Source organism: Bufo gargarizans, chromosome 4, assembly GCF_014858855.1.
Source record: "Bufo gargarizans isolate SCDJY-AF-19 chromosome 4, ASM1485885v1, whole genome shotgun sequence".
In the NCBI taxonomy this organism is placed as follows: domain Eukaryota; kingdom Metazoa; phylum Chordata; class Amphibia; order Anura; family Bufonidae; genus Bufo; species Bufo gargarizans.
The window spans coordinates 490,605,329-490,625,688 of NC_058083.1; the positions used below are offsets into that span (position 1 = coordinate 490,605,329).

Genomic DNA, 20,360 nt, shown 5'->3' on the forward strand with positions numbered 1-20,360 from the left:
TCAATAACCGCTTCACATTTTCCCTATCTTCACCTGACAGTCTCCTAATTATATTACACATATCCAGAGTTTACACAGGCTCAGCGAGTAAATACGCATCATACAATATGGAGAGGAGTAAAAGGCGCTCCGGATCACGTTATCAGTAATGGATTACTCCCATCTCTACGATACTGCGAGCGGCTCCATGGGTAACACCCTTCCATGGCTGACCCTGACCCAATGGAATTATATTTATTCTTTTGTCAAAGTGTTCCTCTTCCCACCTCTTAGTAAAGCGTTACATTCTTAGCGGAAATAATTCTGGAGCGTCTTCTCCTGAAGGTCCGTGTTGTGCGTTCCTCTGTTCTTCCTCGCCTGGAGATTATAAATGATTGGATAACAGGGTGTGACCAGTTGGAGATTTGCCCCAACACACTGCACATGAATAAATCAGTGCTGACTACTACGACCATTGGACAGAGGAAACACTCAGTTGTCAATTTATACGTGGATTTCCAGGAGGAATAACAAAGGAAGGGCACAATGCAAAGCTATGGGAAAGAGAGGCTCCAGAATGGTTATTTCATGATTAATTCAAGTATTTACTACACAGGAAAGCTCACGGCTCCGCCAGTCATTTTCATTTGGGCATCTGCAAGCGACAGAGGGAATTCCCTCGCTCAGGACTCCTGCAAACGGCCTTAGCTTTTGTCCACATCCAATCCACATTTTTTGCGGACCCATTTACTTCAATGGGGCAACAGAAGATGCTGACCGCACGCCGTGTGCTGTCTGCAGCCACATGTCTGTTCCTTGGGTCCCATATTACGGACAAGAATAAAGTGGTTTTAAAGATGGCCAGACAGTTTGTTCCAGCAAAACGCAGACCGCAAAAATGGCTACGGACATGTGCATGAGCCCTAATAAAGAGGGGCTCTTGCCCTGACAAAGCCGGCCTCCCTGTGTATTACAGGGTAGACCAGGGATGCTCAACCTGCGGCCCTCCAGCTGTTGTAAAGCTACAACTCCCACCATAACTTGCTGTAAGCTGTCCAGGCATGCTGGGAGTTGTAGTTTTACAACATCTTGAGGGTCGCAGGTTGGGCATCCCTGGGGTAGACCATTTATTTGATACGGCATGTATCAGCTCCGTTTTACCCTAGTAAAAACCAGGTTGATCACAAAAGGGTGTGCTTCATGAGACATAATTTGGCAGAACAAAACTTCATATACACACTGCACTTGATAAAAGCTCTGCAAAAGGTATGTCTGTCCTGCTCTCCTCGACTCCCCACTTGTCAGCAAGCCGGAGCGTGCCATCTACTTCTATCTCGGCAGAATCCCTGTAATCACATGCAAAAATGTATTTTGAAAAGGCTTTTGTTACTGGTCGTATTACCCGAAACATTTCCTTACGATGGCCTAATTCTTCCCGTTTTACGTGAAGATTTTCACTTCCTCTAAAGCACATATTTATACAATAGAAACCATTTGACCAGTAACACAATGGCAGAGAACATCAGACGGCTGGGTGACGTGCCATATGCGCTCACACACCGCAAGCCCGAATCACGAGCTCGTTAGGAAGGAGAGGACACAGGAATGTCGAAATAGGCAAGAGGATGAGGAGTGGTGGGTGGAGGAGCCTGTGACCAGGGAGCACAAGCTACTGCTGGCTCAGCTTTCTCCTCACCACGTGTCTGTCACAACCCACAGCAAAATGGGAGTCCTTGGGACGGGTAATGCTGCCTCTCTCCTATAGAAAACAGCTGGACGGAGCAGCCCCAGCCAGGTGGGTCCACAGAGGAGGTACGGAGCCTCCGGCACAATGAAGACCTTAATGCACTTTATGGACGGAGAAGGGACTATAAAACCAGCGCAGTCCAGGCGGAGGAGGACAAAGAGCACACAGCAAGCAAAACTAAACACCCCACGCCATTTACACACAGGCAGCAGTTCATTAAATCAGTTGGCATTGCTGTTGTGACTGAAGACAATAGACGTTAATCACCATTCACACTGGCACACATCTGTACAGGAAGGCTGCTAATCCACTTATACAGGGCAGCGCCGACCGCCTGCCCAAACCCAACAGAAAACTAACAAAAGACTATTGTTTATTTACTATTTTAGGTTCTATTTATTTATTTTAATTCACGTACGTCAAATATTTATATTACTTTCCTCAAATAAATAAAATTCACAAACATGTAAACGGATAAAGGCCTCGTTCACACGCCTGCGTCCGTGACGGATCCACGTTTGGTCCGGATGTCATAGGTATGCCACGGACACCGCCAGACTGAACATTAGTTTCCAGGGCTTCTCCCATCAATGGTCCGAGAAAATCACGGATGATGCGGGTGCTGTGCCAACGGTTTTTCACAGACTCACAGGGGGAGATTTATAAAGTAGAACTGGCTCAGTTGCCCATAGCAACCAGAGTCCACCTTTCATTTTCCTAAGAAGCTCAAAAAAAAAAAAAAAAAAAATGAAAGGCGACATCTGATTGGCTGCTTACCAGTTTTGATAAATCTACTCCATAGACACGGATGGTTTGCATCACGGACCAAAGTAGTGCATGTCGCTGTTTTTTTTTTTTCAATGACGTGCAAATAAACTCATTGAAATCAATGGATAGGTGCGCTGTCCGTGGAGACCATGGACAGCACATGACCGTGATTCACTGATGTGTCAAATGTCAGGCAGATTATTGGGTAAGAAGGTCCCCATGAACGCTCGTTCCCAATCTGCCCATGTGGAGGTGCCGCAGAATAAGGGTCCATTCACACGTCCGCAATTCTGTTCCGCATTTTGCGGAACGGAATTGCGGACCCATTCATTTCTATGGGGCCACACTATGTGCTGTCCGGACCCGGAAATGCGGATCCGCACTTCCGTGTCCGCAATTCCGTTCCCCAAAAAAATAGAAGAGGTCCTATTCTTGTCCGCAATTGCGGACAAGATTAGGCATTTTCTATTATAGTGCCAGCGATGTGCGGAACGCACATTGCCGGTGTCCGTGTTTTGCGGATCTGTGGATCCACAAAACACATACGGATGTGTGAATGGACCCTAATCGAACAAAGCGCTTGTTCATTAGGGAGAAATGGTGCGGACACCACAATCATCGTCTCTGGGAGATAGATTGCGCTGTGTGGACGGCTGCCCAGAAACAATGAGGCCCCATTCACACGAACGTATGTATTCCGTGATCGCAAAAAGATACGGACGCCGCCTGTGTGACGTTCACGTTAAATACGTTTTATTTTTGCAGACCCATCGTAACAGACAAGACACGTTCCATTTTTTTTTTGCAAGGCTGCGTGAACAGACGGCTCGCGGCGTGAAGTGAACGGGTCCGCATCCAACCAGCAAAAATACGTAGTGTGAATAGGGTCTGAATCTGCAGGAGGACGCGCGATAGCCGGAACCATGTAAATGCAGCCCTTCGCCTCCACTGACAAGGGCAATTATGGGGAGGGAACGGACTGGTCCCGATAATTGCCTGCTAGCCTTCAGGTCACAAAAAACACACTAGAAAAAAAAATGCCGCCAGAGGAACAATGGACACTCAACTCATAATGACAGGTTGTAACAATTCTATCCCCCCAGGCACAGAAAAAGGGACAGCAGTCATCGGGAGCCCAAAGGTACGTCCAGGGTCGCACATGATTTTCGGAATGTAAAGAATTGCCCAATATTGCAGTTTTGGGTCTCTTAAAAAATCAAAAATTAAAATAAAAATCGCCTGCACTCTACTATCCCCCGAGACACATAGGACCTATCTAAAGGAATACAGGGGCTGTAGATAAGGGGAACGCCATTTTTAGGGCACGCTCTCTGGCCGTCCCCTTGTCTTCGTCGAGTCCCAGCCTAACACGTCACACAGTCCAAAAATAAAACCCTGTATCTATAAGAAGACGTACAGCCGGCCACACAACACATGCCGCCACATGGCCGCCGCGCAATACAGAGTCCAAAAAATGTATAAAAAAAAATGTAAGCGTAAACTGAGGCAAATTGTCACGGTAACGTAATAAAGTTGTACGGCGGTCAGGGCATCCCATGGCATAAGTGGCCCTGGTGACATGTCTGAGGGCATTAACCCCTGAGTGGCACAAAAAAACAGGAAACTGGTGCAGGAAGGAAGGGGTTAAAAGGAGAAAAATGTGTTTAGTGACCTAGTAAGGAAGTGAGAAGACGGACGTGGCATTTCTCCGGTGCAGCAGCTAAGGGGTTAAGGGGAAACAAAGCCATATCAGCCAGCACCACCTCCTGCCCGGAGCACGTTGTGCACAGCCCATTGTAGGGCAAAAGTACAGGAGCACCCAGGGCACAATGCCAGGCACACGCCACGGACCTGTTCACACCATGCGTCTGCATGCACACCATTCCACACACACCCCCCACCGCATGTACCTACCAGGGAGGCAGACCCTCAGCACCCCCGGTCACCTTCCAGGCCTGCACACGGTCTGAAGGGCACAGAGCGGGAAGCTACTCACCGGCATGAAACGTGTCCCGGTACAATATGGCAGTGCTGAGGGGGGGGGGGATGTGTCAGAGATCAGCAGCTGCTCCCTCCATCCGCGTACAAGCAACGCCACCAAATCCCCCACCGAGGCGCCATGGCAACGCGGCGCCCAATGGAACCTCCTCCCACCTTTTTTTTTTCGGCACGCCCACGGCGTGAGGCACGCACGTCTGGCCACGCCTCGAGCAGACCACGCCCATCTATACCACTCCCCATTTCCCTTTCATTTTTGTCTCAGTTCCTTGTCGCGCTCTGTGGCCACGCCTTCTCTCATGTAAACCCCTCCCACAGCTACACCACGCCCATCCCGATTAAGGCTTTCATTTTACCTCACGGATTCTGTTACCCCAGTTACGTCAGGCGCCGCTGCAACGCGTGTAGGAGTCAGGCGGGTTATTAGAGGAGATTTATTGAATAGCTACGTATAACGAGCCCACGGTTATTTAACGTATAAGTGGATAACGCCGCTGAGCGCTATCAGAACGTCTCCCCGGTTTTTCGCGGTTTTTTTTGTTTTGTTTTTGTTCCTTTGTGGAAATGATGGGCGGAGCTATGGCGCTGACACAAATGATAGACTCGTCTGCCTGCTGGCCATGTGACATCCTGCTGTGCCTGATGACGTGTATTAACCCTTTCAGTGGGCGGAGCGAACGACTAAAACATTCTTGTGACGCGGGAAATCTGCTGCAGTCAGCCGATGCGTTTCTATGGTGACACATCCTGCTCGGCCTGGGCATGCGCCTGACGCCGAGGAGAAGCTAGTGTGCGCATGCTGGTCACGTGCTCGGAGAGTCAGATGTCCCCCCCTCCCTTAGCAGCAGCAGTGGTGAGGGCTCATAAGTCTAGCTGAAAGCAGTGGGGTTTGGGCTGGGACTTGTAGTTCTGCAGCTTGAGAATGTTTCTACAGAAACTGGAAAATTGAGAACTTTCAAGAATTTCTCAAGGCTCAGGAGGAGAGTTATCAAAACTGGCGCATCTGGAAATTCCACCTTTTGTTTTTCAGAGCTCCTTCAGAAAATGAAAGGATCAATCTGATTGGTTGCTACGAGCAACTAAGTCCTTCACAGCCGTGTTTTCGGAGGACCAATAACAGTACGTAGGATGGCCGTGCAACTAGAGCGTCCTCTCCTTTTGCTTCGGGGGCCCTTTCTAGAGATAGGAGTGGGGCCCGCAACTGTCTGACATTGAAGGCATATCCTAGTCATAGATGGGAAAACCTGAAACCTTTTAAAGGGGTTGTCCACTTCAGAAATGGCCATACTGTGCATGCTGTGACAGAATAAAGCTTTCACGCCGCCTGAACTGTCAGAAAGTGCCCCCCCCCCCCCCCCCTCCGGCTGACGCAAATGACTGACGCAATTTTGCGTACGGGGGTTCCAGAGCTGCGATTCTTACACAGGGAATGGACTGGCTGCCGGAGGACTTCCTAACAGGAGTTCAGATGACCTAATAGCATGCTGTGGCTTTATTCTGCCGGAGCAATTGACAATTTCTGAAATATTCTTCTGAAGTGGCCAACCCCTTTAATTTAGTCTTAAAGAGGTCTTCTGGGAGTTCAGTATCGATGGCGTATACTCAAGATATCTCCAAATACCTGATTTGTGAGAGTCAGACTCCCAGTAACCCTCAACCAGTCAGCTATAGTGAATGGGTTTGGGCTGCAATACCAAGCACGGCCACTATATTATGTACAGCGCTGTACTTGGTTTGCTGTTGAGGTGGCTGGAGCACCGCAGTTTCTAACCCCATTTAAGATTGGTGTAGAAAATGCCAGTCTCAGTAAATTTACCCCATATCATCTAGCAGGGCAGTGTAATTGTAAAACTGCTGTAAACGTTTATTTAAAGGGGATGTCAAAGTAACAGTAGCAAGGCTTGAGAATAATAAAAAAAAAAAACTTATACTGTGTTCTTTGTTCAGAGCAGCCTCCGATCCAGCACCGCTGCTCTGATCCTCTCCTCTGGACTTTGTCCTCATGACTGCAGGGGTGTGTGTGATTACTGCAGCCATTCACTCGCCTCAGCCGTCTTAGGTCTCATGCACACTACCATATGTATTTTGCGGTCCATAAAATACAGATGACATCCAGGTTGAATCCATTTTCTTGCGAACCCTTTTACTTCAGTGGGTCCGTGGTTCACATTTTGCGGCCCTTTATAGGATGTGTTCTATCTCTTTGTGGAACAGACCTACAGATGTGGAAAGCACACAGACGATCCATGCAGGGGCGTAGCTAGGGGCTCATAAGCCCTGGTGCAAGAGTTCAGCTTGGGCCCCCTTCACTCAGTGCTTTGTGGTCAGGTGCTGCCTAAGACAAAAAAATGAAACGGCACCCCCTCCCCCCATGCCAAATTTTTGACCTAACCCTTCCCTCCAGCCAGAGGTGTAACTTGACCAGGATGCGCTTTCTATAATTTTGGTGTCTTCTTATGCGGCACAAGGGTCTTTGGGCCCCCTACTGGTGTCACTGATGGTGTAACAGAAAAGAAGAAGTTACAAATAAGGATCCGACTGGCTTGATCCGAAACTAAGGAACAAAAGGGTGACCCCTATTTAAGCCCTGAAACTCTCCCTGTCTTCTCAGCCCATGCAAAGATCCCTATGATAGAAAATTGCATGCCCTCGTGCCTCGACTGTATGACACCTGAACACCCTATAATAGTGAGGGGACACTCCTATCGGCTCCCTATACTTAATACGGAGGGAGTCATGGGTCACCAAGGATCAAGCAAACAGGAAAACACAAATCAATGAACAGAAATATCTGTAGAAGCCTCAGTTGTAGCATCCAGCATGTACACACTCCAGGAAGCTGTATAAACCGCAAAGTGATGCAGTCCACAATCGGAGGAGGAGGCAAAGAGGAGGGTACAATGGGTTGGACATAAGGTTTTAATAGGGACTTATGAAAAACATTATGGATCTTCCAAGTCTGTGGAAGATCAAGACGGTAGGCAACAGGATTGATGACGGACAAGATTTTGTAAGGCCCAATAAACTTAGGACTCAACTTCCAGGAGGGAACCTTCAATTTGATATTCTTAGTAGACAACCACACCAGATCACCAACATTCAGGTCCGGACCAGGCACACGTCTCTTATCCGCCACACGCTTATATCTCTCACTCATGCTCTTTAGATTATCCTGAATCTTTTGCCAAATAGATGACAAAGACGAGGAGAATCTCTCCTCATCAGGTAAACCAGAAGACCCCTCTCCAGAGAATGTCCCAAACTGCAGATGAAACCCATATGCACCAAAAAATGGTGACTTATCAGAGGACTCCTGACGACGGTTATTTAAAGCAAACTCAGCAAAGGACAAAAAAGAACACCAATCCTCCTGATTCTCCGCCACAAAACAGCGCAGATATGTCTCCAGATTCTGATTGACGCGCTCTGGCCATTCGACTGCGGGTGGAAAGCAGAAGAGAATGACAACCGAACCCCCAAGCGAGAACAGAAAGCCTTCCAGAATCTGGAAACAAACTGCGTGCCCCTATCAGAGACTATGTCTGAAGGAATACCATGCAATTTGACAATGTGATCAATAAATGCCTGCGCCAGCGTCTTAGCATCGGGCAACCCAGGAAAAGGAATGAAATGCGCCATTTTGCTAAAACAGTCCACCACCACCAGAATCACAGTCTTCCCCGAGGAACGAGGCAGGTCCGTAATGAAGTCCATGGACAGATGTGTCCAAGGACGGGAAGGAATGGGTAACGGAAGAAGAGGACCTGATGGCCGTGAACAGTGGCGTCTCTAGCTTTCAAATTTTGGGGGGGCACACTGGGGGCCAGGACAAAAGTAGGGGGGGGCAGCTATAACAACGATACATTTACACAAGTACACTTAGAAATGCTGCGATACTTTACCCAATACCTAAAACCGCAACAGGGAAGAAAAGTCCAGCTGTCTGTGGATGACACTGCTATGGGGGGGATCTGTGGATGCCACATACCGTGCAATGTATAGCATCTTATGCTATATGTGTCATCCACAGATCCACCCCATGACAGTGTCATCCCCATTTCCCCCTCCATAACAGTGTCATCCACAGATCCCCTCCCTATAACAGTGTCATCCACAGATCCCCCTCCCCGCCACTCACAGGAGTGTACATTTGACATTTCTAAACCGTAATCCATATCCTGCAGTAACTTTAACTTTAAATCAGGATTAAGCGGCCGCTCATCTCTACTAGTACCTTAACCTTACACCACTCGGCTAGCTTCGGAAACAGGGCCAGGCTACAGCCTACAGGTACTGCCTGTTAGTTCTTATCGAGCGAGTGCTGATTTCTGCAGGTCAGAGGATACGGATTACAGTTTAGAAGAAATGTACACTCCTGTGAGCGGTCCAGTGGCGGATCAGAGCCTGGTCTCGGGAGGGGCACTTCCAGATTATTTTCTGTCCACCGCCACAGAACAAGGGTGCTTATAGAACAGACTGCACAGTGTAGAGGTATACTGTATATTGTGGGGCACAGCGTGGCGGTATACTGTATATTGTGGGGCACAGTGTAGGCTATATGTGTATAACAAACATATTTGACATGAACACTTACAGTTACTTGGCTTGGCCCTTGGGGGTCTCGGACGCCACTTCCACACTTTGGCCGGGGGCTCGGCGGAGCTGATGTTGTGTTTTATCCTAATGAGAAAGATTTCATAATAAGGATTTGGAGAAGAGGCAGAGGAATAGCAGAGCAGGGAGAGGCTGGTGCTGCTATTAGGGGTCATACCATGTGGGAGTAATAAAGCCCACCATAATGCCCCCCAGTAGTAATAATTCTCCTTATAATGTGACAATGCAAAAAATACCCCCTTATGCCCCCAGTTGAGCTAATGTCCCCCATAATGTGCCAGTATAAAATACCCCTATATAGTGCCTCAGTAAATGCCCCATAGTGCTCCTCTCCCCCTTCCTCCTAGTGCCCCCATAATGTACCAGTATAAAATGCCCCAGTAGATGCCCTCAATGTCCCCCATAATTTTGCAAGTATAAATTACCCCTTCTTAGTGCCCCCGTAGATGACTCCACGTGCCAGTAATAACCCCCCATTACGTGCCAGTAATAAGACCCACATTACGTGCCAGTAACAAGCCCCCCATCATGTGCCAGTAATAAGCCCCCCATCATGTGCCAGTATTAGGTCCCCCCCCATCATGTGCCAGTATTAGGTCCCCCCCCATCATGTGCCAGTATTAGGTCCCCCCCATCATGTGCCAGTATTAAGCCCCCCCATCATGTGCCAGTATTAAGGCCCCCCCATCATGTGCCAGTATTAAGTAAGTACCCCCCCCCTTCATGTGCCATTATTAAGTAAGTCCCCCCCAATGTGCCATTATTAAGTAAGCCCCCCCCCATCATGTGCCATTATTAGGTAAGTCCCCCCCCCCCCCCCACGTATCACTATTGTAAAAAAATAAAAATAATTATACTTACCTCAGTGTCAGCGATGCGATGCAGGCCTCTTCTGGCCTGTGTCCCACGCTGTATGGCTCAGGCGGCGCGATGACGTCATCGCGCGCCTGCGCCGGCCTCTGATAGGCCGCCGGTCTAGTGCCTGCAGCCTATCAGAGCAAGGGGAAGGGACACGCCTCTCCCTCCCCTGCACCGCCGCTTAGTGATGGGAAGTTCGGATCTTTTAGGTGAATCGGTTCATTTGAATCAGCTCATTCAAATGAACCAATTCATGAATCGGATATTCGGTTCACTTGGTGAGTCAGACTGCTGAGCTGACTCGCAAGTGAACCGAAGACTCCAGGTGCCGGTGCGCATGCGCGGATGCTTTATACATTCGATTCACTCACTACTTGCTGCGCTGCTGACTCAGTGCAGTCGGCTCGTCTTCTTCAGCTCTCTCTGAACTCTGATTACTAGTATTGAGTGATTTATTATAGTAAAGGGAAGCTGAGGCTGACGCCGGACAGGAGGAGTCAGGAGTCAGACAGGAGTCAGAAGTAGAGTTGAGCGAACACCTGGATGTTCGGGTTCGAGAAGTTCGGCCGAACATCCCGGAAATGTTCGGGTTCGGGATCCGAACCCGATCCGAACTTCGTCCCGAACCCGAACCCCATTGAAGTCAATGGGGACCCGAACTTTTCGGCACTAAAAAGGCTGTAAAACAGCCCAGGAAAGAGCTAGAGGGCTGCAAAAGGCAGCAACATGTAGGTAAATCCCCTGCAAACAAATGTGGATAGGGAAATGAATTAAAATAAAAATTAAATAAATAAAAATTAACCAAAATCAATTGGAGAGAGGTTCCATAGCAGAGAATCTGGCTTCCCGTCACCCACCACTGGAACAGTCCATTCTCAGATATTTAGGCCCCGGCACCCAGGCAGAGGAGAGAGGTCCCGTAACAGAGAATCTGTCTTCATGTCAGCAGAGAATTAGTCTGCATGTCATAGCAGAGAATGAGGCTTCACGTCAGCCACCACTGCAACAGTCCATTGGCATATATTTAGGCCCAGCACCCAGGCAGAGGAGGGAGGTCCCGTAACAGAGAATCTGTCTTCATGTCAGCAGAGAATTAGTCTGCATGTCATAGCAGAGAATGAGGCTTCACGTCAGCCACCACTGCAACAGTCCATTGGCATATATTTAGGCCCAGCACACACACAGGCAGAGGAGAGAGGTCCCGTAACAGAGAATCTGGCTTCATGTCAGCAGAGAATCAGTCTGCATGTCATAGCAGAGAATGAGGCTTCACGTCAGCCACCACTGCAACAGTCCATTGGCATATATTTAGGCCCAGCACACACACAGGCAGAGGAGAGAGGTCCCGTAACAGAGAATCTGGCTTCATGTCAGCAGAGAATCAGTCTGCATGTCATAGCAGAGAATGAGGCTTCACGTCAGCCACCACTGCAACAGTCCATTGGCATATATTTAGGCCCAGCACCCAGGCAGAGGAGGGAGGTCCCGTAACAGAGAATCTGTCTTCATGTCAGCAGAGAATTAGTCTGCATGTCATAGCAGAGAATGAGGCTTCACGTCAGCCACCACTGCAACAGTCCATTGGCATATATTTAGGCCCAGCACACACACAGGCAGAGGAGAGAGGTCCCGTAACAGAGAATCTGGCTTCATGTCAGCAGAGAATCAGTCTGCATGTCATAGCAGAGAATGAGGCTTCACGTCAGCCACCACTGCAACAGTCCATTGGCATATATTTAGGCCCAGCACACACACAGGCAGAGGAGAGAGGTCCCGTAACAGAGAATCTGGCTTCATGTCAGCAGAGAATCAGTCTGCATGTCATAGCAGAGAATGAGGCTTCACGTCAGCCACCACTGCAACAGTCCATTGGCATATATTTAGGCCCAGCACCCAGGCAGAGGAGGGAGGTCCCGTAACAGAGAATCTGTCTTCATGTCAGCAGAGAATTAGTCTGCATGTCATAGCAGAGAATGAGGCTTCACGTCAGCCACCACTGCAACAGTCCATTGGCATATATTTAGGCCCAGCACCCAGGCAGAGGAGGGAGGTCCCGTAACAGAGAATCTGTCTTCATGTCAGCAGAGAATTAGTCTGCATGTCATAGCAGAGAATGAGGCTTCACGTCAGCCACCACTGGAACAGTCCATTCTCAGATATTTAGGCCCCGGCACCCAGGCAGAGGAGAGAGGTCCCGTAACAGAGAATCTGTCTTCATGTCAGCAGAGAATTAGTCTGCATGTCATAGCAGAGAATGAGGCTTCACGTCAGCCACCACTGCAACAGTCCATTGGCATATATTTAGGCCCAGCACCCAGGCAGAGGAGAGAGGTCCCGTAACAGACAATCTGGCTTCATGTCAGCAGAGAATCAGTCTTCATATCATAGCAGAGAATCAGGCTTCACGTCACCCACCACTGTAAGAGTCAATTTTCATAAATTTAGGCCCAGAACCCAGGCAGAGGAGAAAGGTCCCGTAACAGACAATCTGGCTTCATGTCAGCAGAGAATCAGTCTTCATATCATAGCAGAGAATCAGGCTTCACGTCACCCACCACTGTAAGAGTCAATTTTCATAAATTTAGGCCCAGAACCCAGGCAGAGGAGAAAGGTCCCGTAACAGACAATCTGGCTTCATGTCAGCAGAGAATCAGTCTTCATATCATAGCAGAGAATCAGGCTTCACGTCACCCACCACTGTAAGAGTCAATTTTCATAAATTTAGGCCCAGAACCCAGGCAGAGGAGAAAGGTCCCGTAACAGACAATCTGGCTTCATGTCAGCAGAGAATCAGTCTTCATATCATAGCAGAGAATCAGGCTTCACGTCACCCACCACTGTAAGAGTCAATTTTCATAAATTTAGGCCCAGAACCCAGGCAGAGGAGAAAGGTCCCGTAACAGACAATCTGGCTTCATGTCAGCAGAGAATCAGTCTTCATATCATAGCAGAGAATCAGGCTTCACGTCACCCACCACTGTAAGAGTCAATTTTCATAAATTTAGGCCCAGAACCCAGGCAGAGGAGAAAGGTCCCGTAACAGACAATCTGGCTTCATGTCAGCAGAGAATCAGTCTTCATATCATAGCAGAGAATCAGGCTTCACGTCACCCACCACTGTAAGAGTCAATTTTCATAAATTTAGGCCCAGAACCCAGGCAGAGGAGAAAGGTCCCGTAACAGACAATCTGGCTTCATGTCAGCAGAGAATCAGTCTTCATATCATAGCAGAGAATCAGGCTTCACGTCACCCACCACTGTAAGAGTCAATTTTCATAAATTTAGGCCCAGAACCCAGGCAGAGGAGAAAGGTCCCGTAACAGACAATCTGGCTTCATGTCAGCAGAGAATCAGTCTTCATATCATAGCAGAGAATCAGGCTTCACGTCACCCACCACTGTAAGAGTCAATTTTCATAAATTTAGGCCCAGAACCCAGGTAGAGGAGAAAGGTCCCGTAACAGACAATCTGGCTTCATGACAGCAGAGAATCAGTCTGCATGTCATAGCAGAGAATCAGGCTTCACGTCAGCCACCACTGCAACAGTCCATTGTCATAAATTTAGGCCCAGCACCCAGGCAGAGGAGAGAGGTCCCGTAACAGACAATCTGGCTTCATGTCAGCAGAGAATTAGTCTGCATGTCATAGCAGAGAATCAGGCTTCATGTCAGCCACCACTGCAACAGTCCATTGGCATATATTTAGGCCTAGCACACAGGCAGAGGAGAGGTTCATTCAACTTTGGGTAGCATCGCAATATAATGGTAAAATGAAAATAAAAATAGGATTGAATGAGGAAGTGCCCTGGAGTCCAATAATATATGGTTATGGGGAGGTAGTTAATGTCTAATCTGGACAAGGGACGGACAGGTCCTGTGGGATCCATGCCTGGTTCATTTTTATGAACGTCAGCTTGTCCACATTGGCTGTAGACAGGCGGCTGCGTTTGTCTGTAATGACGCCCCCTGCCGTGCTGAATACACGTTCAGACAAAACGCTGGCTGCCGGGCAGGCCAGCACCTCCAAGGCATAAAAGGCTAGCTCTGGCCACGTGGACAATTTAGAGACCCAGAAGTTGAATGGGGCCGAACCATCAGTCAGTACGTGGAGGGGTGTGCACACGTACTGTTCCACCATGTTAGTAAAATGTTGCCTCCTGCTAACACGTTGCGTATCAGGTGGTGGTGCAGTTAGCTGTGGCGTGTTGACAAAAGTTTTCCACATCTCTGCCATGCTAACCCTGCCCTCAGAGGAGCTGGCCGTGACACAGCTGCCTTGGCGACCTCTTGCTCCTCCTCTGCCTTGGCCTTGGGCTTCCACTTGTTCCCCTGTGACATTTGGGAATGCTCTCAGTAGCGCGTCTACCAACGTGCGCTTGTACTCGCGCATCTTCCTATCACGCTCCAGTGCAGGAAGTAAGGTGGGCACATTGTCTTTGTAGCGTGGATCCAGCAGGGTGGCAACCCAGTAGTCCGCACAGGTTAAAATGTGGGCAACTCTGCTGTCGTTGCGCAGGCACTGCAGCATGTAGTCGCTCATGTGTGCCAGGCTGCCCAGGGGTAAGGACAAGCTGTCCTCTGTGGGAGGCGTATCGTCATCGTCCTGCCTTTCCCCCCAGCCACGCACCAGTGATGGACCCGAGCTGCGTTGGGTGCCACCCCGCTGTGACCATGCTTCATCCTCATCCTCCTCCACCTCCTCCTCATCCTCGTCCTCCTCGTCCTCCAGTAGTGGGCCCTGGCTGGCCACATTTGTACCTGGCCTCTGCTGTTGCAAAAAACCTCCCTCTGAGTCACTTCGAAGAGACTGGCCTGAAAGTGCTAAAAATGACCCCTCTTCCTCATCCTCCTCCTCCTCCTCCTGGGCCACCTCCTGTTCCATCATCGCCCTAAGTGTTTTCTCAAGGAGACATAGAAGTGGTATTGTAACGCTGATAACGGTGTCATCGCCACTGGCCATGTTGGTGGAGTACTCGAAACAGCGCAACAGGGCACACAGGTCTCGCATGGAGGCCCAGTCATTGGTGGTGAAGTGGTGCTGTTCTGTAGTGCGACTGACCCGTGCGTGCTGCAGCTGAAACTCCACTATGGCCTGCTGCTGCTCGCACAGTCTGTCCAGCATGTGCAAGGTGGAGTTCCACCTGGTGGGCACGTCGCATATGAGGCGGTGAGCGGGAAGGCCGAAGTTACGCTGTAGCGCAGACAGGCGAGCAGCAGCAGGATGTGAACGCCGGAAGCGCGAACAGACGGCCCGCACTTTATGCAGCAGCTCTGACATGTCGGGGTAGTTGTGAATGAACTTCTGCACCACCAAATTCAGCACATGCGCCAAGCAAGGGATGTGCGTCAAATTGGCTAGTCCCAGAGCTGCAACGAGATTTCGCCCATTATCACACACCACCAGGCCGGGCTTGAGGCTCACCGGCAGCAACCACTCGTCGGTCTGTTGTTCTATACCCCGCCACAACTCCTGTGCGGTGTGGGGCCTGTCCCCCAAACATATGAGTTTCAGAATGGCCTGCTGACGTTTACCCCGGGCTGTGCTGAAGTTGGTGGTGAAGGTGTGTGGCTGACTGGATGAGCAGGTGGAAGAAGAGGAGGAGGAAGCCGAGAAGGAGGAGGTGGCAACAGGAGGCAAAGAATGTTGCCCTGCGATCCTTGGCGGCGGAAGGACGTGCGCCAAACAGCTCTCCGCCTGGGGCCCAGCTGCCACTACATTTACCCAGTGTGCAGTTAGGGAGATATAGCGTCCCTGGCCGTGCTTACTGGTCCACGTATCTGTGGTTAGGTGGACCTTGCTACAGATGGCGTTGCGCAGTGCACACTTGATTTTATCGGATACTTGGTTGTGCAGGGAAGGCACGGCTCTCTTGGAGAAGTAGTGCCGGCTGGGAACAACATACTGTGGGACAGCAAGCGACATGAGCTGTTTGAAGCTGTCTGTGTCCACCAGCCTAAATGACAGCATTTCATAGGCCAGTAGTTTAGAAATGCTGGCATTCAGGGCCAGGGATCGAGGGTGGCTAGGTGGGAATTTACGCTTTCTATCAAATGTTTGTGAGATGGAGAGCTGAACGCTGGCGTGTGACATGGTTGAGACGCTTGGTGACGGAGGTGGTGGTGGTGGTGTTGGTGGTACATCCCCTGTTTGCTGGGCGGCAGGTGCCAACGTTCCTCCAGAGGCGGAGGAAGAGGCCGAGGCGGCAGCAGCAGAATAGGCCGAGGCGGCAGCAGCAGAAGAGGTAGCAGGGGGAGCCTGAGTGACTTCCTTGGTTTTAAGGTGTTTACTCCACTGCAGTTCATGCTTTGCATGCAGGTGCCTGGTCATGCAGGTTGTGCTCAGGTTCAGAACGTTAATGCCTCGCTTCAGGCTCTGATGGCACAGCGTGCAAACCACTCGGGTCTTGTCGTCAGCACATTGTTTGAAGAAGTGCCATGCCAGGGAACTCCTTGAAGCTGCCTTTGGGGTGCTCGGTCCCAGATGGCGGCGGTCAGTAGCAGGCGGAGTCTCTTGGCGGCGGGTGTTCTGCTTTTGCCCACTGCTCCCTCTTTTGCTACGCTGTTGGCTCGGTCTCACCACTGCCTCTTCCTCCGAACTGTGAAAGTCAGTGGCACGACCTTCATTCCATGTGGGGTCTAGGACCTCATCGTCCCCTGCATCGTCTTCCACCCAGTCTTGATCCCTGACCTCCTGTTCAGTCTGCACACTGCAGAAAGACGCAGCAGTTGGCACCTGTGTTTCGTCATCATCAGAGACATGCTGAGGTGGTATTCCCATGTCCTCATCATCAGGAAACATAAGTGGTTGTGCGTCAGTGCATTCTATGTCTTTCACCGCTGGGGAAGGGCTAGGTGGATGCCCTTGGGAAACCCTGCCAGCGGAGTCTTCAAACAGCATAAGAGACTGCTGCATAACTTGAGGCTGAGACAGTTTCCCTGGTATGCATGGGGGTGATGTGACAGACTGATGGGGTTGGTTTTCAGGCGCCATCTGTGCGCTTTCTGCAGAAGACTGGGTGGGAGATAATGTGAACGTGCTGGATCCACTGTCGGCCACCCAATTGACTAATGCCTGTACCTGCTCAGGCCTTACCATCCTTAGAACGGCATTGGGCCCCACCATATATCGCTGTAAATTCTGGCGGCTACTGGGACCTGAAGTAGTTGGTACACTAGGACGTGTGGATGTGGCAGAACGGCCACGTCCTCTCCCAGCACCAGAGGGTCCACTAACACCACCACGACCATGTCCACGTCCGCGTCCCTTACTAGATGTTTTTCTCATTGTTATGGTTCACCACAACAACAAATATATTATTTGGCCCAATGTATTGTATTCAAATTCAGCGGGATATAAATTTGAGGCCTAGTATTTAGGCGCTGGGTGACCGGTATGGATTTAGTGACAGAATTAGACTTGGAAATGCACAGAAGCGTGTGTGTGTGAAGTTATTCTGAATGACCCAATGTGCACCTTGAATATTATATACCCTTTTAGGGATAGATTTCAAATAGCTCTGATATAGCAGAAACCACTAAATTATGAAATTGCTAAATTGGGAATTGTACTTCAACCCAGAACAAAAAATGTGCTTTGACGGACACTAAATATCTTGCCCAGCAACAACAGTACAACGGTGGGTAACGAGAGATTTAGAGGGAATTAAATTTGAGGCCTAGTATTTAGGCGCTGGGTCACCGGTATGGATTTAGTGACAGAATTAGACTTGGAAATACACAGTAGCGGGTGTGTGTGAAGTTATTCTGAATGACCCTATGTGCACCTTCAATATTATATACCCTTTTAGGGATAGATTTCAAATAGCTCTGATATAGCAGAAACCACTAAATTATGAAATTGCTAAATTGGGAATTGTACTTCAACCCAGAACAAAAAATGTGCTTTGACGGACACTAAATATCTTGCCCAGCAACAACAGTACAGCGGTGGGTAACGAGAGATTTAGAGGGAATTAAATTTGAGGCCTAGTATTTAGGCGCTGGGTCACCGGTATGGATTTAGTGACAGAATTAGACTTGGAAATGCACAGAAGCGTGTGTGTGAAGTTATTCTGAATGACCCAATGTGCACCTTCAATATTATATACCCTTTTTGGGATAGATTTCAAATAGCTCTGATATAGCAGGAACCACTAAATTATGAAATTGCTAAATTGGGAATTGTACTTCAACCCAGAACAAAAAATGTGCTTTGACGGACACTAAATATCTTGCCCAGCAACAACAGTACAACGGTGGGTAACGAGAGATTTAGAGGGAATTAAATTTGAGGCCTAGTATTTAGGCGCTGGGTCACCGGTATGGATTTAGTGACAGAATTAGACTTGGAAATACACAGTAGCGGGTGTGTGTGAAGTTATTCTGAATGACCCTATGTGCACCTTCAATATTATATACCCTTTTAGGGATAGATTTCAAATAGCTCTGATATAGCAGAAACCACTAAATTATGAAATTGCTAAATTGGGAATTGTACTTCAACCCAGAACAAAAAATGTGCTTTGACGGACACTAAATATCTTGCCCAGCAACAACAGTACAGCGGTGGGTAACGAGAGATTTAGAGGGAATTAAATTTGAGGCCTAGTATTTAGGCGCTGGGTCACCGGTATGGATTTAGTGACAGAATTAGACTTGGAAATGCACAGAAGCGTGTGTGTGAAGTTATTCTGAATGACCCAATGTGCACCTTCAATATTATATACCCTTTTTGGGATAGATTTCAAATAGCTCTGATATAGCAGGAACCACTAAATTATGAAATTGCTAAATTGGGAATTGTACTTCAACCCAGAACAAAAAATGTGCTTTGACGGGCACTAAATAACTTTCCCAGCTACAACAGGACAACGGTAACGAGAGATTTAGAGGGATTTAAATTTGAGGCCTAGTATTTAGGCGCTGGGTGACAGGTATGGGTTTAGTGACAGAATTAGACTTGGAAATACACAGTAGCGGGTGTGTGTGAAGTTATTCTGAATGACCCTATGTGCACCTTCAATATTATATACCCTTTTAGGGATAGATTTCAAATAGCTCTGATATAGCAGAAACCACTAAATTATGAAATTGCTAAATTGGGAATTGTACTTCAACCCAGAACAAAAAATGTGCTTTGACGGACACTAAATATCTTGCCCAGCAACAACAGTACACCGGTGGGTAACGAGAGATTTAGAGGGAATTAAATTTGAGGCCTAGTATTTAGGCGCTGGGTCACCGGTATGGATTTAGTGACAGAATTAGACTTGGAAATACACAGTAGCGGGTGTGTGTGAAGTTATTCTGAATGACCCTATGTGCACCTTCAATATTATATACCCTTTTTGGGATAGATTTCAAATAGCTCTGATATAGCAGGAACCACTAAATTATGAAATTGCTAAATTGGGAATTGTACTTCAACCCAGAACAAAAAATGTGCTTTGACGGGCACTAAATAACTTTCCCAGCTACAACAGGACAACGGTAACGAGAGATTTAGAGGGATTTAAATTTGAGGCCTAGTATTTAGGCGCTGGGTGACAGGTATGGGTTTAGTGACAGAATTAGACTTGGAAATACACAGTAGCGGGTGTGTGTGAAGTTATTCTGAATGACCCTATGTGCACCTTCAATATTATATACCCTTTTTGGGATAGATTTCAAATAGCTCTGATATAGCAGAAACCACTAAATTATGAAATTGCTAAATTGGGAATTGTACTTCAACCCAGAACAAAAAATGTGCTTTGACGGACACTAAATATCTTGCCCAGCAACAACAGTACAGCGGTGGGTAACGAGAGATTTAGAGGGAATTAAATTTGAGGCCTAGTATTTAGGCGCTGGGTCACCGGTATGGATTTAGTGACAGAATTAGACTTGGAAATACACAGTAGCGGGTGTGTGTGAAGTTACTCTGAATGACCCTATGTGCACCTTCAATATTATATACCCTTTTTGGGATAGATTTCAAAGAGCTCTGATATAGCAGGAACCACTAAATTATGAAATTGCTAAATTGGGAATTGTATTTCAACCCAGAACAAGAAATGTGCTTGAACGGACACTAAATAACTCGCCCAGCTACAGCACTAGGGACAGATTTAGCTGGATATAAATTTGAGGCCTAGTATTTAGGCGCTGGGTGACCGGTATGGATTTAGTGACAGAATTAGACTGGGATATGGCCAAAAAATGAACAGACTATTGCTGGTTAAATGCACTTGGTGTGACAGCTTCACCCTGATGTAGGCTTTAGCCAAAAAACAACCACACCATTGAGGGTTAAATGCACTTGGTGACAGGCGCAGCTTGCCCCTGATTTTGTATATGGCCAAAAAATGAACAGACTATTGCTGGTTAAATGCACTTGGTGTGACAGCTTCACCCTG

General features: G+C 48.3%; 1 protein-coding gene across 2 annotated transcripts in view; it reads right to left on the reverse strand.

Annotated features, from left to right (window-relative positions):
• Nucleotides 1-4,584, reverse strand: part of FOXN2 (forkhead box N2) — a 42,443-nt gene extending 37,859 nt beyond the window's left edge. For both annotated transcript variants that reach the window (XR_006388834.1, XM_044291754.1), the window contains exon 1: nt 4,491-4,584. The gene's annotated coding sequence lies outside the window, so the exon portion shown is untranslated. The remainder of the gene's footprint in view (nt 1-4,490) is intronic.
• Between the last annotated feature and the right edge of the window lie 15,776 nt (nt 4,585-20,360).